Genomic DNA, 27,056 nt, shown 5'->3' with positions numbered 1-27,056 from the left:
TGGGCAGACAGCAGTCGAGAGAAAACAGCTTGATCAGCAGCAGTCATGTCTGAGCATCTTGGGGATGGATTGGGATATAGAGGCAAAGAGGGAATGGGGATATTTCTGACAACATGAAAAACACATTTGAAGGAGCTAGGAGTGAACACTGTCAGCAGACACAGTTTAGGTTTAGTCTTTTTCCATTAAAAAAAAGTATGATGGGTAATTTTCATTAAAAGGACTATAAAGATTGGAATCTCTGCTGTCATAAAACTTACAGGTCTCTGTAGTGCAATATATTTTAAAAAGGCAGGCACTTGAGAGAGCAGGTGATGCTACACAAACCACAGACCACAGCAGGGATAAAATACTTCCCAATCATCCCTGAGTGATGGGACACAGCACCTTGACTGCACGCTTCCACCTTGGGAATTGGGCTGTGATATTTGTTGTGCTCTGTACCAGAAGCTTCCCAAGCGACCCAGGAAGGAAGCAGCCACCAACAGCACAGTTAAATCTTCTCAGGTCTCTTCTGCAGTCACAGCACTGCAGTAAATCTTGATAATTATTTCACTGGAGTTTTGTCCTCTTTGTATGTAAGGCCAGACATTTATCTGTAGAGTTTCACATTTAAGGTATTTTGTAGTGATGGTAAACTGAAAATAGAGTACATATTCTCCATAATTCCAGAGAGTCACAATGAACTGAAACAATTTGGAACCTGAAATCAGGTACTGTGAGTTCTTTTTCTTCCGATAATAGAAATTCACTGTGTCAAGTTGAGCTGATAAAATACTTCCATTTCAGATTGCTGCAAACAGGCAATTTGGGCAAGGAAGCAGTTTGAACTCCTATTAGGAACAGAATTAGTTTTCAGCACGGTCAGATTAGCAAAATCAGTATCTAAGGACCAATTTCTAATTTCTTATTTAAAGTAATTGCTGATCTGCTGAACGAGACCTGTGTTCATACTCAGAGGACTGTGGTTGTGGCCATGCTAGCATGTTAACATCTAAGGCAAAGTGAACAGTGCAAGTCCCAAAACACAATATAATCCTTTATGGAGGCAGTTCTCACCTTTATTCCTAAAGGAGTTCTCAGCTTCATCACTCCCTCCCTCAGTGCTGTTGTGTTTCTTAGCTTTATACAGAATCCCCTATTTTTCACATTCTAGACCACTTCAAGTTAATACAAAAATCTACCTAAAATATTAATTTGAGATTGGAAATAGGTAGTATGGTTTTTCTCAGCTTCCACTTTAGGGAATTTAAGTGGTCAATTTTCAGTGCCTTTAAAGTAACAAGCATCAAAGACTGTTTTTAAGATGCTGAAAGACATTGAAAATGTTCAGGTAGTTAGCTTTGGATGATTTAATACTTGGCTTAATTTAAATCCTGGAAAGATTGAACTAATGCATATTTTAAGAAGTAATTGCTTTGAGCAAGTGGAAAATATCATCTCTTCTTTATTCAAAGGAGTGTGTCTGTGGCAATTAGGATGGAACATTATTTTGGGCTTACTGTGTACTGCTGAGTGACCATGGAGGAAAAAATCACATCTTCCTGTGGTCTCAGTTAGAAAAAAATACCCACTTGTGTTGTCCTGATGAATCTTTGGTTGCTAAAGGTCATGGTTGCATTGCTTCAGGAGGCCAAGGTGCTCATGGTGGCACCCCCAAGGCAAGAAGTTATGTGGAGCTGCATGTGTGACCATCCAGAGGTGCCCATAGGAAGCCCAGCTTTGACACAGTGAGGTTTTGTTTCATTATGAAAATAGTGTACTATTACCTTGTCTTAGACTGGTTTGCTGTTTGCTTTTGGGAAGTTTGATGCTGGAAATAGATACCCATGTCTGGAAGCAAACTGTGTTTAGACAAATTCCCAGGCATGGAGGACAGGAGCTACACTGTTCCTGTTGTGCCATGTGTGTTTTGTGTGTCTGTTGCTCAGAACAGGGCAGGGAACTGGTGGAGTCCCCCAGGAATGATGGAAATTTCCTTTGTAAGTGTCCGTGCTGGTGAGGAGGGGGTGTCCAGACCCTGCACACCTGCTTGGCCTGGCCTCAGCACACTCTGCTTTGCAGGAGCAAATGCAGAAGAACAGGTGCTTCTGCAGAATAAAGTCAGGTGCAGAGGGCAATAAAAGTCTGTTTGCTGCTCTGTAGGGAAAGAATCCAGGAGTGCTGAGCTAAATAGGAGATTTGGTAGTTACTTTGGCAGTTTTATGTAGAGCTTTGTGAGAGAAAACTGATCTGGAGGAAAGCAGAACACACCAAAATGCTTTGCAGCCTGTGTATGCCAACAGTGCTGAAAGCTTTTCAGTTATTCACAGACAGAGGAGAGCAGGGATGAGGTTTACCTTCCCTAATACCTTCATTGTTGTGCAACATAAGACTAAATCAAAATGGGAAAGCTGGTCCAGAAATGAGCCCCCCAGCCTGGGTAGCAAGACTCTTAGGAGTGGTTCCCTGCTGCATTTAAGATGTCCTTTGTGATTTTAGGGACACAGTGGAGGCTCTGAGCCAGAAAAGCCATGGGGCAACTAATCCCATTTATCTCAGTGGCAGGTCCCTAAATATCTCTGATGTTCTGAGCCTGAGACTGTAATAGGACTTTCCCAGCTCCCACAGGTATTACAAAGATAGATAGACTAAGGAGGTGCTCACATCCTTGAGTAACAGCAGCCATGTAAGTGCCTTGAATGCACTTTATTATGCACAGAATGAGTAGGATAGAGGAAAGATAACATTATGTGTTAAAAACAGTTTGGCTCTATTAAAGAGGAGCAGTTGAGAATTAAGCAATACCCTGGAGAAATCATTTTCGTAGACAAATCTTTACCTTGTCTTTCTTCACTCTCATTCCTCTTTATTCCAAAATGAAGTGACTTCCTTTTCAGAAAGCCCTGAACCCAGAAATTAGACTAAAAACTTGCTGCACATAATGAGGGAGATACCAAAGTACATCATCATAACTCTGAGAGGTAATTGCCAGAGCTAGATGGCCCTACATTTGCAGATGTTCATCCATCAAAGCCATTCACTTTCTGCTCTTCCCAGGATTTTCTGGGTTACTGGAACTTTACAGCACAGAAATTGGTTCTACTCTGCCTAGTTCCAGGGCAGGGTAACAGAGCTGATGTGCTCCAGTGTCATTGCTCAGTGCTCTGCACTCCCACCAAAATCAATGGACATTTGAAGGAGGCTCAGGATGGCCCCAGGTAGGTGCAGTAATGACCATTAAAAGATGTTTCCTAGGCTTTGAAGTGCTTGCAGTGATGGTATTTTGAAATGGATTTCACTTAATGCAAGCATGCTGGGAAGATGAAACTGTGAATTGCCAGGAAATACAGCTTTCTATGTGCCCAGCATTTTAAAGTTATTTTGGGTTAAATGGACGACAGATTTACACATTAGGAAAGAAGCTGTACACAGCCAGGCCTCTTTACATAGCAGTGCTTCTGGGACACTTCTCTGTCATGTTTCCATGTACTCTGAGAAATAATAAAATGAAGAAGACATGGAATTTAACATTAATTCTGGAAACAAAACAAGGGCACTTTAGTATTTTCATGTACATTTATTTTTTGTGGCTCTTCAGACTGATATAAATTCTATACAGTTCTATCACGCTGTTGCCTTATAAAATGGAGTTTTATGCAAAGATTTGCAAAGCTCCCACACCACAGGCTATATGGACTTTTTCTTAATGGATGCAGAAATCAAGCCACAGTGAAGGTGTCAAAAAATAGCCCTTGAAATATTTACTCTTCCAGCTCGAAAGTAATAACATTTCTACTGCTGCTAAGCCCGAGCCTGGCAAATATTTTCCTGTCATTAAAATAAGCATTTCCCAATGCTATTTCCTTCCTGTCACAGTGAGTATTGGGCTATAACTCTCCCTGCTGCTGCTTTGCTCTGCTCTGGGAGCGGGTGGAGGAGTCTAGACGGGACGTGGTTTTGAAGGCGTGCCCTCAGCCCCGCTGTCCTGCGAGTGGATGGGTTTGCTACAATGTGGTATCTATTTCCCTGCTTATTTGAGGGTACATATCTTTGCTTTTGGAAACAGGCTCTCAGAGCCAGTGAGAATAGTTGTGTGCTTGAGGCAAACAAGATTGCAATAAAATAATAGCAAATATAGGGGTTCAAATGGATGGCTTGGTGGATGGAAGTACCGAGAAGGAGCTGCAGCAATTAGTTGTTCATGGATTAGAAATTTTATGCTCTGCAGCCCTCATTGTAATCCCATTTCTTCTTTCACATATTTCAGGAGAGGTACCATTTAGTTTACATTAGCATGAATGATGAGTGCTAATCTGAGATGACAGAGCAATTTAAAACTGGCAGGAAGTTGCTGAGGTAATATCTAAAATATGAAATGTCTCATTCGTTAGGAGAGGTGAAGATGACGAGCTTAACTGCACCCTCCCTCAAACTGGTTTTATGCCAAGGCTGTAGAGCTGGCTTCAGTTCAGATTAGAGTCAAGGTCCAAATATCACCTTCTTCACAGTAGCTCAGCAAGGTGGGTATGGAACCAAGTGCTGCATATATGTCAGCAAAAATCAAGCAAAAATGTTAATAGGGGCTTCACCCTTTCTTTTCCTAGTGACAGGTACGATAATTTAGAGTGATCCAGGAAAAATTAGTTCTCTTAAGCAAGGCAGTGTGCTTGCTATCTTCAGAGAAAAGGAATGACAGCTGTCCTTCTCCTTGAAAGCACAAGTGACACTGTGGCACAGCTGGCATAATTCAAATTTTTAGGAGGATGTGCAACTTTTTTCATTACAGGCTCCACTAAATGATCTTGGCCAGAAATGTATGACCAGATGGCATTAGAGCTGCTTTTCCTATAAGATTACAAAGTGCCACTGTTCACAATCTCAGCAGCTGAGAGATTATAAATTGCTAGTGCAGACGCTCATTGCTTTTTCAAGCTCATTTTCTTGGTGCATGGGGAGTCTTTAGGTTTTTTGTCCTCATATCTTTAACTTCAATATGTCACGCTTTATTAGTTGCCTGGTTTGGCTCTCAACCCCCACCTCTTCTTTGTTGTGAAATTGGTGTGATGTTGTATCCTCATCCTTTACTATTTCTTGTGCTCCATCTCTGGTCTTTGTCCACGTTGGCCGTGGTCCCTGTCCTCAGGGTGCTCTTCTGACCTGGGTGTTGACTTGGGTCAGTGTGTTTAGACAGGCTGTGGTGTTCCTGTGGGACTGACATGCTGCTGGAGAGGTAGAGGTGCATTTCTTGCTGTTTTATTCTGGTCTTTGTCCATCTTGGGTGCTAGGGCTGTCAAAGGAATAGCAACCTGCTCTGGAGCCAGGAGGTGAGCGAGTGGGATGTGCCTGAGCAGAGCAAGGTGAGAGGAAGAGATGCTCACTAACCCTGGGCAGTTTCTGGGCAAGAGGAAGCAGCAGTGGGGAATGAACCTTTGGACAGTATTCTTCAGATCATTTTTTATATCAGCTGCTGTTTTAGTAGGTATATCTATCAAATGAGCCCAGTCTAGCCACATAAGATGTGGATCTTTGTAAGACCATGGAAGGCCAGGGTGAAAAAACTTTACTCTTGTAGACTCCCAGCAATGTCCATTTTTTGAAAGTCAGCTCCAGAAGTGTAGCATGATCCCAGAGAATCGAAGAACCTCATGGGCTGAGTGGAGGAGGATCTATGGCTGCAACCTGTACTTTGGAGGGATGCCCACTGTCCCTCTGCACTTCCAGTGGCATTCAAATGGCATTTGAGATTTTCTGTGGTGGGTGATGCAATTAGTTTGTCTTACAGAGCATCACTATTTTGCAAATGCAATGTTTGAAAATATCTGCCTCTGCTGGAATCCTTTGAAATGGAAATGAAAAACACTTTGGTTGCTGGTCCACTAACCTCTTTTTAAGTACAGAACTCACTAAGTCTTGGTTTTGGAGGATGTGAAATAGGTTTCTCATTAAGCATTCCAAAGAATGCTTTTCAGATATGTATTAAAAGACATCCTCTATCTATATACACATTTATTTATTGCCTGTAATTTTCTCTGCACCGTAACTCTGCTTGCACAGTGCAGCTGGGCATAAATCTCATTTTTAGGAGCACTGCTCATGTTATGTTTCTTGACTTTCTATAATAGCAAGAAATGGGATGCTTTGAGATAGTCTAAACAAAGCTTTGTGCAATATAATAACATCTAGAGGAATGACAAAAGGATCATTAAGGCTGGGGAACCTAATGACTGAAGGCTGATGGGTCACTGTGATGTGAAGGTGACCTGAGCTGGAAATCAGTTGCAGTTGTGCTGGCCAAAATGCTCACTAGAGCTCCAGAGCAGGGTGCAAGGATCATAGTGTGAAGAGGATCAGCTTGGCCAGCATTCAGGGGAAGGTACTGTCCTGTGCAGCCCACAGCTGCCTCTCCTCAACCCTTGTGGTGTCAAGGGAAGAACAGACTGGGTAGAGGAGCAGTTCACCAAAGAGGGAGGAGGTCAGTGAGAGCAGACTCTGGAGCCTGGCAGAGTCAGGGACGTTGTAGAGGGGCGTAAGGTCTGTTCTGAGATGGATCCAGGAAACCAGCAAGAGTGGCTGCAGAGTCACAGCACTGCCGAGTACGTAGGTACTGCAGGGTTTAGCACTATTGCATTATTGTTGTTATTGTTGTTGTTGCTATTATTATTATTACTATTATTATTTACTACTCTGAGCACTGCTGTGCAGTAACACACTGCATTGTGTTCTGGGCAAGAGGGGAATGCCAGACTCTGAGGGGATCTGGCCCGTGTCTTCACCCATGCTGGCTCTGTGTGTGACCTAAGGCAGATTTTAAGCAGAGAGAAGAAAAGCAGCCTTTAAATTTGCAAACAGTGATTAATTCTGGCTGTATTTGAACTGATTATGGATGGAGAAAGAATCAAAGCTGGGATTAGAGGCTTAGCAAGCATGAACACATCCTTGGGCAGCTACTGCTCTCTTACAACACTGATGCACGTGATGTCAGTGTGCCCTTGTCCCAAGTCACCTGCAGAGTCCCAGTGGCTGCACCCAGTGAAAAATCATCTTGGTGCTCTGTGGCTGCTGGAGCCAGACTCGTTTACTACCTAATAAGTTTCTGTGTTACATTTTGTTATCCTCACCAGGTTAGGCTCATACTTGCCTGCTGTTGAACGTGAAGGATTGTAATTTTGTGCATAGGTGGAATTTCAAAAGGCTGGAAAGGTTCCTTGACAAGGTGACATTTCTTAGCTGTGCCTGTAGTCATGGGCCTGCTGCATCTTTGCAGTAATATTTCTCGCATTACATTTAGAGCTGATCTGTCCAGTATTAACTTGGAAAGGTTGTGGCCTCTTTCTCCTGGACTCTCAGTGCCTCTTTCTATTCCAGTGCTGAACTACTGACAAATCACCAGGACAGGCAAGGTCTTCAGGACACACCTTGGAGCAGCCTATGTCACTGAAATGCTGTGGCAGTGCTGCCTGGCCAGGGCCATGTGGCTACTGTGTCACAAAGCACACAGGCCAAATCTAGGGACACATTTCTGGGTTTGGCACATGGGCATTGTTTCCCAACCCAGTTTTTGTTGGGGTGTAGAGGTTTTCAGGCTTCATTTGCCTCCTGCTCTCATCTTAAGAAAATTAAATTGACCAATTTGCAAAGAACAAAGACCAATTAAAGATTGGTCTTTGTTCTTTGCAAATGCCTCTTTATCAGAAAAGTATTAATAAAACTTACCAAAAAGTTTGCTTTGTCAGGTACTTGCCAATAAATGTTGTGTGTGTTTATTTTTACATTTGAAGAATATTAGCACTCAGTGTTTCTTGAGCTGTACAGCATCTCTCTGAAGTTGGCCTGAACATCTTAAAACATTGCTTAAATAGGATCAAGAATCTTGAAAATAAGATTTGTTGTAAGCTTTCTATTGTTGCCTCTCATACCCTTGCATGTCTGTTTTTCAAGCATCACTTTATAATCTGCACTAAGCCCTAAAGGATGCTTAGTTGTTATGGTTTGACTTAATATAATCTAAAAATGGCTAGCAATAAATCCAATCATTTCCATGTAAAGGAAACATGGGATTGGACTGGTGGAACTATTATACCTCACTCAGGGGAAGAGCCAATAAATCCAATATATTTGTTCAACTGCAAAATATCCACCTTAATTTGGTGCAAGGGGGGAAATTAAAAAGCACAAGCCTATAATTTGAAGTACAGTACAACAGTCGTGGGAACCATGTCTTGCATTTCTGAGAGTGAGGAAGGCTGAGAGGAGTGGGATTTGATGTGATTAATGCTGTCCCAGGGATGGGGAAAGCTGAAAGGAAGACAGAGCTATCTCCTGAAGGCTGTTGATCTCTGCTCTGGGCTCCTGGCCAGACTAGCTGTCCGCTGAAATGACTGTAATTTCCTGAATTACACAGAGCCAAACTTCCATTTTTGAAAAGGACAAATTGGGCCATAGGACAATCACTTGTCTTTACAGCTCATGACAAAGTGCTCCCAACTTAGAGGTTGGCCTCACCTTTCCTTGATTTTATAGAGCTCTTATTGGCAAGTACTAGTCTTGTTATGGTTTAATCAATATTAATCTCAGTTGGAAGGATACTTCTGGTTGCTAATTGAGATCAGGTTCAATTCCATCTTGTCATATTTGCTGTATAATTATTATATGCTTTACATCATGTCAAAAGAGCCTGGCTAATAGCATTGATATGACATTCCCATATGCCAGCACAATGTACAGCACAGAAAAAGCTTCCATGAGCTTGTTGCTGTCTCTGCTCAGGGTATAATTCTCTGAAGTTCTCCAAGCTGTGGAAAGGTTCACAAAACCAAGCAGCAGCTCTCCTGCTTCTGTTCAGCACATGTTGATCCTCTCTCATTTATAGTTTAGTTCTTCTAAACACTTAAACATGATGATATGGCTGGATATTTCTGGAATGTGTTAAATAAATTACACCCTCTTCTGCGTGTTTCCCTTGACTGAGAACGAATTTGCTGTTAGGAGGAACGAACAGTGACCAGCAACACCTCTAAATTGCCTGTGATGGGAAAGATGTGAGCAATAACACCCATCTGAAATAATTTTTTCTGTCCTTTGAGAAAGGCAGGTCCCAGTGGCCACTGACCAGCCATGCAGCAGAGATCACTCACAGTGCCCTCAACCAGTCCCCACTGACCATCTGTGTATCCCAAGCCATTTGATTGTGCACAGGTGCTAAATTCTAAAGAATTTTGGTGTATGTCAGGAGCATCTGTTCCCTGGGCTGCACACACACTCCACTGCAGGATTTGCTCCCGTGTCCCCACCCTGTCCCAGCTCTGGCACTGCAGCATTTCTCAGGATCGCTGCCTTTGTGCAAATGGTTCCAACCCCTTCCCTTGCTGTGGGAATCAGGAGCACACAGTAAAAGTGGCTGTGCTGGCAGGGCCTGGACATCCACCAGGCAGCTGCAGAAAGCCCAGCTGGAAAAGCTGTCCCCAGGAAAGCTGCTCCCTGCATAGCCTTGTATCTTTGTGACGTGGTTTGCTTGGAAGTATACACTAGACTGATTAAGCTCCTGTTCCTGGCAGCAGTTTCTGATATTAGTGCGACCACTTCAGCCCCTGGAGATCAGGACCAAGCCTGGGAACAGGACATGGGATGGGAGGAGTGGGTGGGGATGGTTTCTATACTGGGATCAATGCCCTGAATTGAAGTGTGTAGTGTTCCCATAGGAAAGGGAGTCAGGTCTGGGAATTATAGGAGTTGGTGAAAAAAATAACTGTTCCCTCCATTCTTGCTCAGTGTCCCACACTGACAGCGTGCCTTTTACAGGTTTCAAAAAAATGTGGGCAAACATCAGTGCACTGAAAGGTTTCAGTGAAAACTGGAACATTTTGACAAGAGTATGATTTGTTCCCCTCTTTGGCACAGCTGCCTAACTGTGATTGTGCCAAATGTGGCCTCTACCAGGTTGGCTCCAGCCAAAATGGGTGAAACTGACCCAAAAAAGGGAGCAGAACTTCTCATCCCTGCAGCCCTGGGTGCAGCAGGAGGTCTGCAGGAGCCTCTGGCCGTGGTGGGTGGAACAGGGTGTGAGTGCCAGGGCTGGGCAGCAGCTTTTGGGTGGGAGGGCATGGCCCGAGGGCCACAGGCAGTGCTGCTGGGCTTGGGTTTGATGTTCAAGGATCTCCTGGGGAACCTCGCTGCACAGCAATCTGGCCACAGTTTGGGGATGCACATGGGTATTTTTAGAGCTTAGATTGCAACATGTGCAAATTTATTAGAGCTTGTTAATTAAAATTACTGTGGTGAGTGCTCGTTGCTATATCTGACCAAAAAGCTTGCACAGACAGTTAAAAGAAAAACCACCAACCCCACGTTAGAATAAATGCAGGTTAGAACTAAAATGGGGTATCTAAAAATAGTCACACTGCAAATGAATTTAGGCCTTTATGTGGTGCAGTTGCTGTTTATTCCTGCCTGTCATTTTATGAGTTTCTTTAAAGATTTTCTGGTTTCTTCTTTGTCATATATATTTTTTTATTCATATGTCCAGAATCCATTTTTATTTCCGTGCTATTGATCCGGATGTACAGCACACAGCATTGATTTCTGCTTGTATGTAATACATACACATTACCAATGGCATCCACCTCTGGCAATAGTGAGAACCTGGCCAACTGTGGTCTGCAGAAGGATAGGAGTGATTTTTTGGGATCAAATCTAGGTGTAGCGAGGACTGCAGATTGTGGAGCGAGATTTAGCTCAGCAGTGTGCAGTATTTTGAGAGTATCACAGCCAATTTCTAAGTAGATCTACATGAAAAACAAAAGAGGGTGGTAAATTTAAACTGTAAAGAATATGGAAGAGAATGTAAATGGATAGGAGCACTGGGACAAAGAAATGGCATTGCAGAAGAAGCTTAGCAAACTAAAGAGGGTGTAAAGAGGCCAAAGGATCCTCCCTCCAGCATCCCACCAGCCCTCAAGTGTTGTGCTCTTGGTTCTTTTCTGCAGCAGGGCATGAGGAGTTTTTAAGATGAGATCCAGACCTCATTGCTCCAGCACAACAATGACTAAGAGGCAAGGGAGAGATTTTCTTTTCTGTGTGGTTGGACACGACTCTCCCTTCCTGGGGTGGGGATTTCAGTTGTAGCTTATAGAGCAGGCTGGTTTTACCCTCACAATTAATAACTATGGTTTAATCCTCTTTACCTTCTTGTTACTGATTATTGACACCACTTTTTTTCTGTCAAAAGAGCTGTTTGGAGAATTTCCTGTGTTGCTTTGACAGGCTGCTTGTAAGTTACCATCTTCCTATACTTCCTTACAAGTCAGACCTCAGGTCAGGCTGGGCACTGGCATGAGGTTGGCAGAGCTGCAGCTGCTCATTTACCTTCTTCAGAATTTGTACAACATTCACAGTTTTCTCAATCTGAAATTTGTCCAGTGTTTTATGGGTTACTAAAAGTAACTATAAAAGTTACAGCAGTTTTAGCACTTGCAGATACTGAGTAAAGGGTTTGGATTTTTTAAATGTGCTATTTCAGTTGTTACTGCTTTACTGCTAGAATGAGAAATTTGGTCATCACCCTGTGATAACACTGCATTCATCTGATTTTTTTCTAAATAGTGAGGAAATATAATTATTCTCCCCCTTGTGTTATCTTTGGCAAGTCTGCTAGTTCTGCAGAGAAATAGCTCCATGTAATTGTGAAAGCTCTTTGCAGTATCCCTAATTTTTCTCCTTAATGTTCTTCCCCTTGTCCATTTTGCTTCTGGCTCCAGAGCTCTCCTTGCTTTATTCTGCGGAGCATGGCTCTGTCTGGGCTATGATGTATTCTTCAGAGGCTCTGCAGAAAGACCACTCTGGCACAGCTGTTCTGTCCAGGTTATGTTCTCCTCCTTCTACAGGAAGTCCATGGTAATTAGTATCTTTAATAAGCAAGCACACAGAAGAGACAAGAAAGGAAATTTCTCGCTATCAGCTTCAGGAGGAGCAGAGAAGATGCTTTTCTAAGGTCTCTCCTACCCCAGGTAGTGCTGTGTTTTGACCTTAACGTTGAAGTCTGTTGTGTCAGAGGTTTTTGGTTCTGGAGTGCAGAGATGGGATGCTGACAGGCTCAGCACTGGCTGTGTGTGACACTCCTTGGAAACCTCCAAAAGGCAATGTCCCTGAGGGAGCCCTTCCCCCTGACAGCGGGGAGAGGCTTCTGCGCCCTGTGGAAAGCCCCTGGTGCTTGAGCAGGAAAAAGGGAGGTGCCCCAGTGCTTTTAAGGCATGCATGAAATATTAAACAAGGTTTTACTGTTCTCGAGGAGTAAGACGCTAAGACAAGCCCTACCCAAGGCCTCCAGGACTGCATGACCACAGAACTTGGGAGAGGTATGGTTATAAATACCACCTCTGTGGTGGAGCTGAGCGCTGCTCCATGGGAGGAGCTGCGTGGGGAGATGCTGCAAGCACAGCAGCCTGTGGTCCTTGGCAAGTCTTTGTCTTGAAAGAGTAGGACCTTTGGAGTGAAAATATGAGAAGTGTCTGAAAAGGTGTGAAGTATAGACTTCTCTTGCAGCTATGGAGTGTTTAAAACTCCTTATTTCTTACAGTACCCAGACACACACCTGACATTTCATAGCATGGAGGTGATGCTGTACTGCCTCACCTGTGCTGCAGGGGGTGGATGCAAGAGAGACAGTGAGGGTCTGTCACATAACCTGGTAGCTCACTGGAGCTCCACATAGGCATGTTCCCAGTAGGGAGTATGTGTTTGAAGAAATAAAATGAACTGCAGAGCAGTGGGAGAGGGAGGAGAAGAGGGCGGAGGAAGGGAGCGGTGGGGGAGGAAAGCACGAGACAACTGCGAGAGGAACAAACATTGCTTTGAGGATTTGTGCTTTTTGCCTTTTGTGGGGTTTTCTACATTGCCTTCAGGCAGTTGAGGATGTGCAAGAGAAATCAGGAGATCAGAAGTGGTTGGATAAAAGTCTGCTCAGCCTCCTTCATCACTAAGCACACTCTTCTAGCTGGAGATGAAAAACAAACATTGGGTGCACAACCTGCTGTTTACACGTCTGGTGGATCTGTTCACACAGGGCTCTTCTTGCAGCCACGGAAAAGGCTTTTTTCATGGCTTCTTTCTGAGGTTTCTTGTTATTTTCACAGAAAGGAGAAATGTGTAATCTGAGCAGGGCTGAGCGAATGCCTGGGGGGCACAGGGCTGGAAGGGCAGGGTCTCCAGGATGGCAGATGGCTCTTTCAGCAGCACGGGGTTTCTGAAAGTAGTACAGACCAGACCCAAGGCAGGAAAGAGTGTGGGTGCTGCAGGCAGCCCTGAGCCTGTGTGGCAAGGCTGGGACAGCCAGGGTAACTTACTTCACCCTGCCCATGCCATGAGCCATTGTGGAGTGCAGCTCTGGGCTCTGCAGCGGGTATTTCCAGGGTCACTGGATACCTGTGTGCACCATCCTGGCCCATCCTGGGGCTGTGCTGTGTCTTGAAGCAAACAGAGCTGGTGCTGTGATGCAATGGGTGGGCTTTGGAAGTTGAAATAGTTTCTTACTGCAGTATTTCTGAGCATGGACTGGGTCCCTGTGTGGTGGTGTGTTTGGAGGAGCTTGCTGTGTGCCAGGCACAGGTCTCCTGTGCAAGGTGGGCAGGACTTCTAGAGACATGTACGATAAATATACCCTACAATTCAGAGCTACTTCTAAAATACAACTGAGAAAGAAAAAAAATTAGATGTAGGCAGTGTCCCCTTCAACTGTGTCAGCATTGTTTCGGTACTCCATGGGCTGGGAAGCATTTGTTATCCCTGATTATTAGTGTTCCATAGCAGCCTTTCATTGTCAGATGGATTTTCAATCTTTATTCACTGCTCTGATCATGTTTCCTGTTCATGCTCTTCATCACACTGTCTCCTGAAGAAGAAATCCCAATATTACATATATTTTCAGAGTTTAAAAAAAAATACTAGTAGCTGGAAATACAGTTCTGATTTCAACTTCTAGTCCTGTGAGACATCACACGGGTGGGTCTGAGGAAGCTTTGCTACACCAGGCTGGATGTGACAAGCCTGGTGCACACAGCCTGCAGCCCCTTCCAAGGCTGCCCAGCAGGTGCAGCACAGCCCTGCTTTGTCACAGTGCTTGTTCCTTTAGCTGCCCACCTGGCACCCACAAGGTGCCTCGAGTAAGCACCTTGAAGCCTGTTAACACTGCTTTTGGTGGTCACTTAACAACAGGCACAAATTGATGGAATATTACTGTGAACACAGGGAAAAACCTGCATCAGTTTGCTGTAAACATATTTATCTTTTCAGCTGCAAATTAAACATTATAAATTTAATTGCAAATTAAATATTTGGGCCAAGACCCAGAGTTGTTATTTAGAATGCCATGAGCTGTGGGATGTTTCCATCCTTGCTGGCTGGGCTGCCTGTGGGGCTGCAAGGCTCCACTGCTGTGTCTCAGGAGCTGGGAGCATCCTCAGGAATGTGCTCTGACCCAAACCAAAACAGAATGGTTGCTGTGAGGGATGGAACTGTGGGTCCCTCTCACAGGCTGTCCAGACTGAAATATCTCAGGTTCGGTCCCTCCTTGGAAAATGACACTTTTGGCAAAATGCTTTTCATGAAAACATTTTCCCAGCCATACAAGTTTCCATAGAAAATATTTGTCATCTTTTCCTATTTCAAAGTAATTTGCCAATTAAAGTAATCAATACTTGCTATTTAATAGAAGGTAATGGTCACACCAGCCTTAGGCAACATAGCCACAGATTGTCTTTAAGGGCAATATTTAGTTGTGGTCTCTTAGTTATAAACTAAATAATTTTTCTTTGTTATTGTAATGATTAACAATACAACAAATTTCAATTATGACAGCAAATCATTACAGTATATTGAGATAAAATCAAGTTAAATCGTGTTGTAAATAAGAATCCATAATTTACCAGAATTGCATGGTTAATACGTTATTGGATTTTTCCCTTACTCCCATGGCAAAAAGATAGAGATTTTATTAAACGTCTTTTTACTTTTGAAAACTTAAAGTTCACGCTACTTTCATTTTCTACTGATAAATTCAAGATGTCCATATTAGTTTAACCTGAAATGAATTTAGTTTATTGCTGAAACCGAAATTCCCTGTGAACATCTCAGTGGATTAGATATATGTTGGTTATGTTCTTCTATGATTAAGTTTTTATTGATTTTTTTTTTAAAGTCAGTCAGTTTATGTATGTGACTCCTCATTGCCCACCAATATTCTGCCGTACTGCCCTTGACGTGTCAAAAAGGATGATATGTATTTAATGTACTTGGTTTCTCAATAAGTTATTAATGGCTGTTTAATATCCTTGAAGGTTTGCTAATTTGGGCTCTAAACTAGCTGGTGTTTTGTACAGCAGGATTCAATGGTGCTAATCTGCAGAACGGACACTGGGGCCTGTTGTTTGCTTGTTATGAAGTGCAGCCCAGAGCAGGAGTTCTGGGTTTTTGTTTCTTGGCTGCAGGCTGGCTGGTGCTGCAGCAGGACAGGACATGGGGCTGGCTGTGACCATGGGGCTGAGCAGGCTCTGGGTCCTCCAGGCACACTTGGGCCATGGATTTGAAACACCAGCCAGCCTTCAGTTCAGTGAGAATAATTCCCATTTTAGGGAAATTTATAATTATTTTAAATTTTTTAATTAAAATTTAATGTTTTAATAGGTAACTATTAAAGTAAGCAATGATCAATCTTCGGAAGGAGAAGAAGATGACTGTTACTGTTACAAACATATTTTGTTGATGAGGTGCTGAAATGCAGACCCACAGAAGCTGGATCAAGTTTAGGAGATTTTGAAGGAGCAACCCATCACAGTATTGCGTACTTAAACACAAGAAATACCAGACAGAGTCAGATTTTTCTCTCTGTTTGATTTAGATAATCCCTATTTGTCCCCACAGGCTGAAATTATTTTCTTCCCAAGCATGTGAAATAGCTAAATTATTTTTATCCATTGTGTCATGACTCAGTAGCAAGAACTTTCTGATCACTTTTTTTCATCCCCACCCAGCAAAACTCCCTGCTTTGCTCCAGCACGGAGCCAGGCAATGAGGCTTTAATCATAACAGGGTCACACCTTGCATTTTGCAGAAGTCCAACAGCTGCACTTCTGCCCTTGCTGCCTGTGTCACACCGTGTGAGCCACACTCTCTGAGCATGGGGCACTTTTTGGGTTGGGTGGTGGTTTTTGGGGGTAGTGGTTTGTTTGGGGTTTTTTCCCCCACTGGAGAGTGATGTCAGAAGAACTTAGTGACTTGAGCAGATCAGTGATCCTAATCATCTTCATCACATTAAATGATTCAGAGGGAGGGGGTCTGTGTCCAAAAGTACAGCGAAATCCATTTGGCTGGGAAGAAGGAATATTAGAAATGCAGATATTGTTTTCCTATGGTTTGAAGGTCATTTTCACACTGCATGGAGATTTTCAAATGCATCCATGTATAACACGCCTGTTAGCATTTTGCTGTCGTAACTTTATATTGATTGTCCTCTGCAAAGATTTTTAATAACAGCAGCAACGTAAATTCATTGAATGTGAATGGAGGCTAATTAAGAACAAATGTGCTGGTCCTGTTAGGAAGTTATTTATCATTAGTTACGTACCCTTCATCTGTGACTTGCTATAAATACTCTGGTCCAAGCTGATGCTCTAAAAGGCCAGTCCCACCTGTAGGTGTGTGGGCTGCCTGTCCTGCAAGGACAGGAGAGGAGGAAGAGGGCTGTGGCTGGGGCAGCCCAGCCCTGGGTGGGAGTGGGAGTGTTTGCCAGAGGAATCCAGCTCTGCTGGGAGAGCTGGGGGAAGCTCCAATGTGAACCAGAAACCCTTTTGCAAACTTCCACGTACTTTGGCACTGTAAACCCCCTGGGAAACGTGCACAGATGTGCCTCAGCCCGCCATGAACACCACCAGGTCACTCCCTGGTGGCTGAGTTTTCAAATCATGACACTTCAGCTGTTTTCTCTCTGCAAGTCCTTTGCATGGCTGAGAAAGAGGGGTTGATTTGCAACAGGCTGATGCAGAGGAGAATTTTAAATGTGCCCATTTGAGCATTTGCAGTGGTGTTAGCATTTCCCTGGGCATCAAGAGGTCCTCTGCTTGACAAGCCCTGCTGAGGAGCGCTGGCACCAGGCAGGTCAGGGGCTGAGAGAAGCACCCAACAGCACCATGTGTGGGCAGGAGCACGCTGGTGCCCTGTGACAAGGGAGCAGGGCAGTGGTGCATGTTTGCAAGGGTTGCACACTGCTTCCCAGCAGCGCCAGACCAGTGTTCCCCACCCTCAGCACTTCAGGCTGTGGTATCACAGAGAATCCTGAAACACAGAGTAAATCCAAGAGTGGCTCTTAGCTCTCATCCCCTTTCCCTTGGAAAGGTGCCTGTGCCATGTGTCTTGCTTGCCCTGACAGAAGTGCAGTTACCTGGTGGTGCTGCTTCTCCACCTTTCCCTGAGCTGTGGGAAAGCCCCAAAACATTCTCAGACCTTCTCATCCAACTCAGGAAACTGAAACTCGCTCCTGGTGCTGCAGAGACTGGCATTCCTTGGAGCTTATGATACAGAGCAACAGTTGTTACTTGCAAACAGTTGGTGATTAAGCTCCGAAAATGAAAACAGCCTGTGAAAATCATTAGGGTTCTTCAAATAAAAGGTTGGTACTTAAGAAGAATGATTAATTTAAAAATTGACTACTGTTTCTTTGCCTGTAACATGCATAACCATCCCATATCACAAATTATTAATTTAAAACAGATTTTCTAAAGGAATAAAAGCCCTTGTTCAGCTTTTCTTATGAATGTGCGTTCATTCTTGGGAAGCAATGTGTTATTACAACTTCTGTCTATTTGCTTTGAGGGGAGAGATTGTATTTGCTGTTCAAGGCACAGTTTATCCTCATGTCTGTCCTACCTGCTCCAGGATTTCCCACTGCAATGGGCAGGATTGCATTTCATGCTGGGGAAAGCAGCCCTGGCAGCCTCAGCAGCTGAGGGGAGCTGCCTCACCAGATGGATTCTCAGGCCTTTCCCACCACAGCTGTATTGAAAGAAACTAAGTTTGGGTCTAACAATGCTGTTCTGTTTTCAAGGGATGATATATAGTCACTGGTGCAATAACAGGGTGATATCATAATGTCCAGTGAAATCCCTTAGCAACTGATTCAATCCTTGCAGGAAGATAGTTGGAATGGGGAAAGCCAAAGCTGCCCAATGAGTGACAGTGCCCCAGCTTGCAAAGCTCTTCCCTGCAGACTCTTTTGCACATTGGATGCTCAGAGCTTCTGGGGAGGGTTTCAGAAATGATGATTCAGTGGTACCTGTAGATAACAATTTATTTTTTTTTTAACTAACATTTGTTTAGTGCTTGAAGCTTGGCAGACAGCTGCTTCTAGCATTTGAAGCACCCTGGAGCTCACGTTTCAATGACATAAATTGGGCAAGGCTGATCAGTGGAGGCTGAGAAAGTGAAAAGCTCCGGTCTGGAAGAAGTGTTCAGTGTCTGCTGCTGACATTTGCCTTAACAAAGAAGCACTGTTCTATCAGAATAGCCCAGAAGACCATAATAAAACTGTTCTGATGTGCAGGCTGCTGTTGTACAGGGTTTCTCTCTCTGTGCTCTTCATGGCTCAAGGGGGAGTGTTATTTTTTTTCCTTTAGTGAAACCTGTAAGGGGAGGGGGGCAAATTTCACATGAATCCACTGGGACCTCAGCAACTGGCTGTGTTTTAGCAGGCTGTTAAGATTTATTGCACAAACCCTTCTGAAAGCTCTGAAGAGATTTGCCATGCGTTTTGGTGTCAGAGGAGCTGTGGGAACAAAAAGGTTGGCATTTAGCTCTAAATGACTCCCATAAAAAATGAACTGTTCTCTCCAAGTAGATGAGAGCTCCTGCACTGGCTGAAGGCATTTGGTGTGTTCATCACCTCGTGTGGTAATGAGCAGGACTGTTAATGTGTGATGAGAGCCCAGCTGGGGTCACACAAACTGAACGAGCAGGGGAGCTGAGCTGGGGAACAGGAAACCTTGGAGTCAGCAGCTGAGGCAGCTAGAGGGGCACAAGCTTTTTTGAATACACGGTACATTAAATTTAGCTCTTTTTGGAGGTTTTGCCCTCAGAAGTGTTCAGGAATGGTGCCAGAATTGTGATACATAAATCCTACTTTTCACCACGAACTGTCTTCCTTGTCTTTCCTGTCATCTGCTTCTATATTAGTGCTGTCAGCACTTCTGCTTTCCTTGCCCTCCATTTTGTTTTCTTTCTGACCTACTCATCTTTATCTCTTCTCCTCTCCTAAGCTTTCTAAGTGCTTGTCACTCTTTTTCCCCCCCCCCCATCCTTTCAAACCAAATCCATGATACAATTCAGCTTTACCTGATTTCTCTGTGGTGATGTCTGGCTGAGGCAGCTGTCAGTAATCCCCTTCTATCAGTGTTCAAACTCTTGGATACAGCAACCAGGCTAGAGTTTTGTATTCCTGAGTTTATATTCTGTCCAGTCACTTGGACTTTGAGCTCTTTCCTTATCTACTGCTTCTGAAAATGCATATTCCCCATTATTATGGGCTTACTTGCAGTGTCACAATCTGGAATCCAGGAGGAAAAGTAATAAATAAAAAAAAAGGTCAAACATGAGTATTTAACTATAAAACCGAGAGTAGAAAAAAATACATAAAACTTTAAAATTGACTGTTTTCTAAATGCTTTATTCCTGTGCTTATCTCTTTCAGTTATATGAGACTGTAATTTGGTTCAGATGTGCCTGTTCTGATACTGGAATTTGATGAGGTTTTTAATAGCATGACCATATAGAGGCTTGAACTTCGACGGAAAGGAAGGTTTTGATCTTATCATCAGGCTGGTGTAGTAAGGGAGATTAGTTCCTATCCAACCCACATCTTGCTAGATTGTAGAAGTGTTTGGGCACATTCAGTATTCAGGCTTTTTAATCAATTGTCCTTGATTGCAGCCTCTTCAAAACTCATGCAAGAGTCATCTGGAGGAATTCAGTTTACTTTTAATGCACATGAAAGGGAAAGCCAACCAACAGATAATATTTTTGTTAGATTCATTTGGTTTTTGTGTGTTTGCTTCTGATTTCATATGATGTTATTTGCTGTTTTTCAACAGTCTGACATGTTTTCTACCAACTCTTTAGCTGCCTTAGGTTGACAAAGGTACTGGACATCAGCAAAGTTAAGCTGAAGATTGGCCCTCTGATCTAAGCAGCTCCATAAAGCTACAAAAATTCCTGTTCCACACATATGGGGAGAAGGCATATTTTTAGTCTTGTCCAGCTGAATACCAGCTGCTTTGATTTTGCTCCAACTTCCCAAAAGCAGAGAGGGTTGAATGATGAAGCAGAAATAAAGCAAGGCAGGGAGGCTTGGTCAACCAGAAGCACCTCAGGCATTCTGTTTGTCCCTGCCATGGCCTCTAAAGAGCCCGTGCTGTTGCAAGGATGTTCAGAGAGGGGAATTAACCTGTGCTGCCCTTGGCAGAAGCTGTGCCTGTGCCTTCTGCCTTGGAGCCACTGCCCAGAGCAGACACGTGTTACTCGTGCTGCTGGGGAAGCACAGGGAGCTGGGGGAATGGCCTGGAAGAAGCCCTCTGAGGTGTCCTTCCACAGAGACACCATTTTCTCAGTGGGGAGAGAGGGTCAGTGGCTCTCTGTGCGCACTCCCAGGGGCCATCCTCAGTGGCTGGGCTCACAGAGGATCTGGGGATGACTGGGACCATTCCCTTCACAGCCACTGATGTTGACATGATGTTCAGCAAGCTGGGCCTTGCCAACCATGGCAGCTTTGATGAGCCAGGCAGTTTGATGAGCCCAAAATGGGCTTGTGCATGCTTATCTCTGCTAGCTGACATCCTCTCTCTCTTCTCCTAAATTTTTTATGGCCATGTTATTAACAATTGGATTATAAGGTTCTGGTTTGGGAAACATGCTTCATCACCCTTAACAATAGTTCCAGGATCCCAGGTTCTTCAAGACATGTGTCCCTGTGCCCTTTTCTATTTGTACCTCTACTGTCATTTACACTTCCAGGACTTAAATTTGCAAATAATCCCCCAGCACTAGCTGCTTTTGCCAAGCCTCCTATGCTGTGGGAAGCCTCCCATTTCCTCTCAGCTTTTGGTGAGTCCTTGGCATCTCCTCACCCCCACTCATCAGCTCACAGCGTAGCCAATGGCAAACTCCTCATTTCTCCTTCTGGCACCAGATCCTTTCCAAACCATTGTCATTGAAGTCACATTGCTCTCCATGCAGCGAGCAGGGGCTTTTCAGGTTGCCACAGCATTAATATGTGCCTGAAGCTGAGCAGATGGAGCAGGGATGTTTGCACAAATAAAAGCAGCATGTCCAGAAAGCAGCAATTTGCAAGAGCTTGCAGTGTGTTCTGGTGAGTCTCACTTTGATGGAAGGAGGATTGTACTGCAGAGGCAATTTCACACTGGAAAGGAGAAGGGTATTCCTGAATAGCCCAGGCATGCTCACCAAGTGGGTTCCCCATTCACTCTGCACCCTGTTTGAGGTTGCATGGTTGGGGTGGCACCACCTGATGACTGTGTGTGATTCCTCTGCACTTGGTTGTTGAGGGAGGAGGTAGACTTGGGGAGGAGAATGGTCTGTCTAAAACCAGGCACACTGTGTGAAGACAGAAAGCTGAGCATCAGAGATGAGAAGTGCAGTCCCAAATGTTGTGCACAGATAGCACTGAACCTGCTCACTGAGCAGTGTCTACACAGGTAAAATGCTGAGAGAGTTCTGGCAGGTGCCAGTGCTTCCCTAGCCTTGTTTTCACTGAAAGCTGGTTCTGTGGGGACAAGAGCACAGATGTGTCAGAGAGACAGGGAGATGCTGCCCAGTGTGCAGCCTGCATCTGGAAGGGCCAGTCCACCATGGGAAGAGCTTATAGGAGTTTTACCTAGTTGTTCTTCCTCTGTAGAGGAGTGCAATGGTTTAACAGCTTCAGCCTCTGCTTAAAGTTGTATTTTTAAAATGTTTGATTTTTAAACATCACATTTCTACAATAACTTCCATCTTAAAACCAGTTTTCTTGCTCGAGGATCCTGTGAGGTTGAAAAGAGGAGCAGAGGAGAGCTCTTCCCTGCACAGAACATGTGGTTGGTTGGCTGGTTGGTTGGTTGGTTGGTTGGTTGGTTGGTTGGTTGGTTGGTTGGTTGGCTGGTTGGTTGGTTGGTTGGTTGGTTGGTTGGCTGGTTGGTTGGTTGGTTGGTTGGTTGGTTGGCTGGTTGGTTGGTTGGCTAGTTGGCTGGTTGGTTTGCCCTGACCACATGGTTTCCATGTCTGCAGTGACTAAAGCCTGTGCTGCACTGGGAGTCAGGCATGCCCTGAGCTGTGTCAGTGACACAGGGGTCCCTCACAGCTCCCCAGAGCAGGGCTGGGGACAGGGAGCTGGCTCTCCACATGGTACCCAGCAGCAGGGCGCAGGGGTCCCATGGGGCAGCGTGGGAGCCTGCACACCTCCTGGGCTCTGTGCATTTAGCCTAGTGTTCTTCTTCACTTCCACGCCTAAGAGAGCTTTTCTTGGCACTTCTGTCCATCCCCCTCTAAAGATACTGGGTCATTTGGGGGGAAATCCCAGTTTTAAGACCAGCCACAATGAAGGCAACTATTCTTGGCTGTTTGAGAAATAACATAGTTTTTGGTTTGAAGCACTGTTCCCTGGAGCTTCTTTTTGAAAATAAAAATAATTTTTTTTTTACTAAGGATAACAGTGCACTTTTCCAGAAGAAATATAGGGTTGGTGTGTTTGTTCATTTTCTTAGATAGTAAAGCTGTGTATTTAAAAGCCTGAATAACCTCCCCAGAGGAGCCCTGATTTCAGGGAGGTGACTCCAGGTTTTTTGCAGAGGGCAGTGCAGCCTCCTGAAACAAGAAGGGGTCTTGTCAGCCTTGTGGCTGAGGACCTGGTTATTTGTGCTGACTGACTCTTCCCTTCCATTTTGGGGGGTGTTTTCAGATATTACCACTCAGGACAAAAACTGGAGTTTGCTGGAGGTGGCACAGCATGGATGGGGCAGGCCTTCCCTCTGGCTGAAAAAGCAGGTTGGGGTGCACTGCCCCTGCCCACAGCCAGCCAGACCTGGGGTTCCCTGGCCTTGGGGTCCCCTACACCATTCCCTGGGGCTGCAGAGGGGGCGTGGGCACAAAGCCAGGCCGGGGTCTTTGCCCTGGACAGGCACAGCCACGTGGGTCCCCACCAGCCCTACCACTCATGGGCTGGGTGTGGTTAAAATGGAGAGAGCAGCTGGTGGGAAGGGTGGTCTGAGGGGCAAATTAGTGCTCATGGAGCAAAGGAACACTCTGTCACTTGGGAGGGGAAGGGAGGAAAAACCACACAGGCATTCCTTTCCCTACAGGGCTGCCAGTCACCAGCTCTTTCTTTCTTCAGGGGGAATTACTGCACCTTTGGATTTGAATGATTAAATCACTAGTTAGTGAGATCCTATGGAACTTGAGTTGGTAACATTTCCTAGCATAAAAACTGTCTTGTCGAGAGATTTTTATTTTTGCCCCATTGGAATTTTTTCCTTTGGCATGTCGTGTCCAGCTGCTTCTCCAGATGGAGGCAAGGGAGCAGTTGCCAACCCCCTCTGGGACGAGGAGAGGGATGGGAGTGATTATGCAGGAGGCAGCACAGCGCAGCTGTTGGGCTGCAGACACGCGAGGCTGGGCTGCCCTTGTCCCTGGACACTTGGACACCCTGCTGGATGGCCAGGCTGGTCACTCAGCACCTGGACACCTGGCCCCTCTGGTATTTTTGGAGGCACAGTGTTTTTGCTGGCTTCCCTGGGCTATTCTGTATTCCAGTTGCTTTCAGAAAAAAAGAAATAAATAAAGGAAAAAAAAAGACACTAAAGTTCTAGAGAACTTCCCCAAATGCTGCTCATGTTTTCCATAGTATGATTTCTGATGTGGGGAAGTCAATAGGATTCAGTCTGTCTGGGCTGTAGATGGGTATTTTATCTAGAACTTTATTTTATCTAGTTTTCTGGTTTAGCTTTCCAGCAGGGACCCAGCATGGCACACAGAGTCCAGCAGGCCTCCCTTGCTCCTCCAAAGCCATGTGGTCATGGTCAGTTTGCCAAGGTAGTGCTGTTCCACTTCAACTTGATCCTGTTTCATCCTTATGGTTCCCAAAGGGCCAATTTCAAGGTGAAACTTCCTCAGAGTTTGCCATCAGTTTTTACCTGTCTAATCTTCCCTGTTAAAGGCTTGCATTTCAAAGGCTGATAATAACCTTTCTACCAGAGAACTCTGATACAGTTCTATCATGCTCTGTGTATCCAAGCTGGCTAACACTGTTATCATTCTCAGCACCTTCTGGGAACAGGACCTCCATTCATTCCTCAGAGGCTCTCACATGCACAAGAAATTCCACTCAAAATTCTGCCTTTGCATCTGGGTACGTGAAGTTTGTACTGAAATCTGAGGCACAGAGAAAGGGATGAAGGCAAGACAAAGCTTGCAGTGATCACCCAATCTTCAAAGTCAGTAGGCTTTCCTCTTGCATCCCTGATTGGGAGGCTGGAGCACACGGAGCTGCTGAGCAACAGTTTTGTGTGGGACCTGCTGGGGGAAGAGCTCGGGTGTTAGGACCAGTCTTGCAGATTTTTGTACATGAAATAGTTTTTATGCATTTCTGTCTCCCCATTACATTCTGTAGATTGAAGATGGCTTCATCTGGAGACATGCTTTAATTACAGAGTGGCACCTGAAGCCTTTAGGACTGTGATGGAATTACTCTCCATTTCCAGGTCTCTTTCCCTGGCATTATTTTCCCTTTGCTTTTGATTTCATGTTCTGCGCCACATCAAATTTTGCTTATCCAGACTTTATGGGTACCTTTCCCCTTTGATTTAGCTTGATTGCAAATCAAACATGTCTGTGGTTTCTGCCTGCAGTGCTCTCCTATTACTTCAAGCCCAGCCTAGCCTGGATTTCCCCTCTGGCACTGCAAGCAGGAGGTTCAGGGCCCATGAAACCCTTCTTCACCCTGTCTCAGGCTGCCACATTTTTAGTGTGTCTCATCTCCTCCACTGACGCAGTAGTAGATTCTTTGCAGGTCATTGTGATTCATCTTCCAGTGTTGCACCAGCTAGAGAAATCATTCCTGGGGTAAGGCAGGATTCTCACTTGCCTGGAATCAGTTAAGATCCATGGAGATCTGCTGAGCTGCACCCAACTGGGAGCCCTGGCTCTGGGGCCGGAATGGCATGAAGAGGGTTCAGGGTGGTGAGTGTATGTGGGTATGGACACAGATGGTACAAGAAGCTCAGAATTTCCTTTAGCCAAAGGCACTTGACAAACAGGACAGCTTTTCTCAGCATGTCTCGTAATATTTATTCATTCTACATATGTGAGATGTTCCAAACTTTCATCTCCAAAATAGCAGGAACAGTATGAGTAGCACTGCCAGCCAAAGGGAAAATAAGTAAATCCCCAAAGAAGTGATTTATAGGATGTAAATCACTTGCAATAATGAATGTAATCCCATCGAACAAGTTCTTCATTGTAATAACTTAACAGGCATCTGTTGATTTTTATATCAGATCATAAATGCAGTCCCTGCAGTTTTATAAAAGCATTTATTTGCAAATGATGTTGAAAACTGTTTGACAAAGTAAGTCTCATCTTCTAAACGGAGGGCAGAGCTCTGCATTCTTTTGGATGTGGAAGTATCAGGAGCTGCTGAGCCTGCCCTCCCTGCCTGCCTGTGCCGTGAGCAGAGGGGCTCTGGCAGCAGCTCCTCGGCAGCGCTGCTCTCGTGCTGTGACAGCAGTCAGGACACTTGTCACCAGATTGTGCAGCTCCACGTGCAGCAGCTCCATGAGCTCAGAGCCAGCCGGTGCTCCCAGCACAGGGGACGTCTGTCTAGGGGGGCACAGAAGTAATTAGAATGCTGAGAGCTACAATTAGAAGTTAGATATTTATTTTGCAGGCCTTGCTGTGATGTGCTAATCCCTTTCTTAGTACAGAAGAATATTTATTTTCTTCTGTACTTCGTGTTTAGCTTTGAAGTTGTTCAATAACATCTGCTGGTGACCGCAGTAGATGTTATAATTCTGGTACATCAATTGCAGTTTAGGCTTCATTTGAGGCTCTGTCAGAAGCCCTGGGTCTCTGTCAGTTCTCTGGTTCAAATCAGCTCTTTTCCCTCTGAAGACCCCAGCCCTTAAGGCACTGGATAAAAATCTCTTACGTTTGGTACTGCACTAATTAGTTGTTTCAATGAGCGTTTAATTACCTGCCTGCCTAAAACACTGTTTACAGTGTTAGAAAAAACTTGCAGTAAAAAGAAGGAAAAACAGTTTAAACAATATAAGAACCCATGCCCACTTCCTAATCAAGCTAAGCACAGGCAAGTTCTGAGAGTTAGGAAGGGGCTGACACCCTTATGGCTGTCGTGTCAGTTTGCCTTGCCACACTTGATCAGGAAGCAGAAACAGAGATCTCAAAAGAGCGAGTAGGAACACAAACATAAACAACATAAGGAAAGCAAACTGGATGTGATTGGGTAAGTGGGCAACAAGCAGTGATTTTTCTGCCTGTTTCTCTAAACCTAAACTTTTGAATAAGGTTTTTGTGCAAACCAGTGGAGGAAGGCAGTGGTGGAATTTAAGTGTCTGAGGGTGTGGGAACTTGAAGCCACAGCTCAGACTTCCATCTGCCTCTGAGGTGTGTTCTCCATCACCATATTACATCATCAGTCTCAAGAGCATTAATGATTTTTAAAAAATCATTAATTAAAAACAAAAAAAAAATGTTTGCCTTTTTTTAACCTTGAGCTTTTTCTTCATCAGTTTCTCTTGTATATCTCCTCTTTTTGTACTCTTCTGTAAAAGAGTAAAAAATTTGTAAAAGGTGACATTTTGAGTATTAATGAAGGTGTATAATCACACTCATCATATGATAATGGACAGCATTTGGGATCTGGTGGATGTGATCCAAAATCCCACTAAAGTCAGTAGGAGCATTTCTTTAAAGGGCTTTCAATCACACTCTGAGCTGTCAATGTGATCTGCCTTTCCACAGAAAATGCTGAGTAG

At 44.5% G+C, this 27,056-nt stretch overlaps 1 protein-coding gene and 1 long non-coding RNA gene across 11 annotated transcripts in view; one reads left to right on the top strand and one right to left on the bottom strand.

Moving 5' to 3' along the window:
- The window catches only part of GPC1 (glypican 1), a 200,714-nt gene that overhangs the window by 115,599 nt on the left and 58,059 nt on the right, over positions 1-27,056 (top strand). The window lies entirely within an intron of this gene.
- Positions 13,785-22,259, bottom strand: LOC135278442 (uncharacterized). 3 transcript variants are annotated; one of them, XR_010345956.1, is made up of 4 exons: positions 21,908-22,259; positions 19,354-19,564; positions 17,408-17,602; positions 13,785-13,864 (listed from the first exon to the last, which is right to left on the bottom strand). It is a non-coding gene; the product is annotated as an uncharacterized LOC135278442 (long non-coding RNA). The 3 variants fall into 3 exon arrangements; XR_010345958.1 differs by lacking the exons at positions 13,785-13,864; positions 17,408-17,602 and adding exons at positions 18,291-18,644; positions 18,738-18,787; XR_010345957.1 differs by lacking the exons at positions 13,785-13,864; positions 17,408-17,602 and adding an exon at positions 18,291-18,787.

This window comes from Passer domesticus, chromosome 11 (genome assembly GCF_036417665.1).
Source record: "Passer domesticus isolate bPasDom1 chromosome 11, bPasDom1.hap1, whole genome shotgun sequence".
In the NCBI taxonomy this organism is placed as follows: Eukaryota; Metazoa; Chordata; class Aves; order Passeriformes; family Passeridae; genus Passer; species Passer domesticus.
Note: the sequence above shows the minus strand (reverse complement) of the source record. Positions and strands in the feature narration are given on the sequence as shown.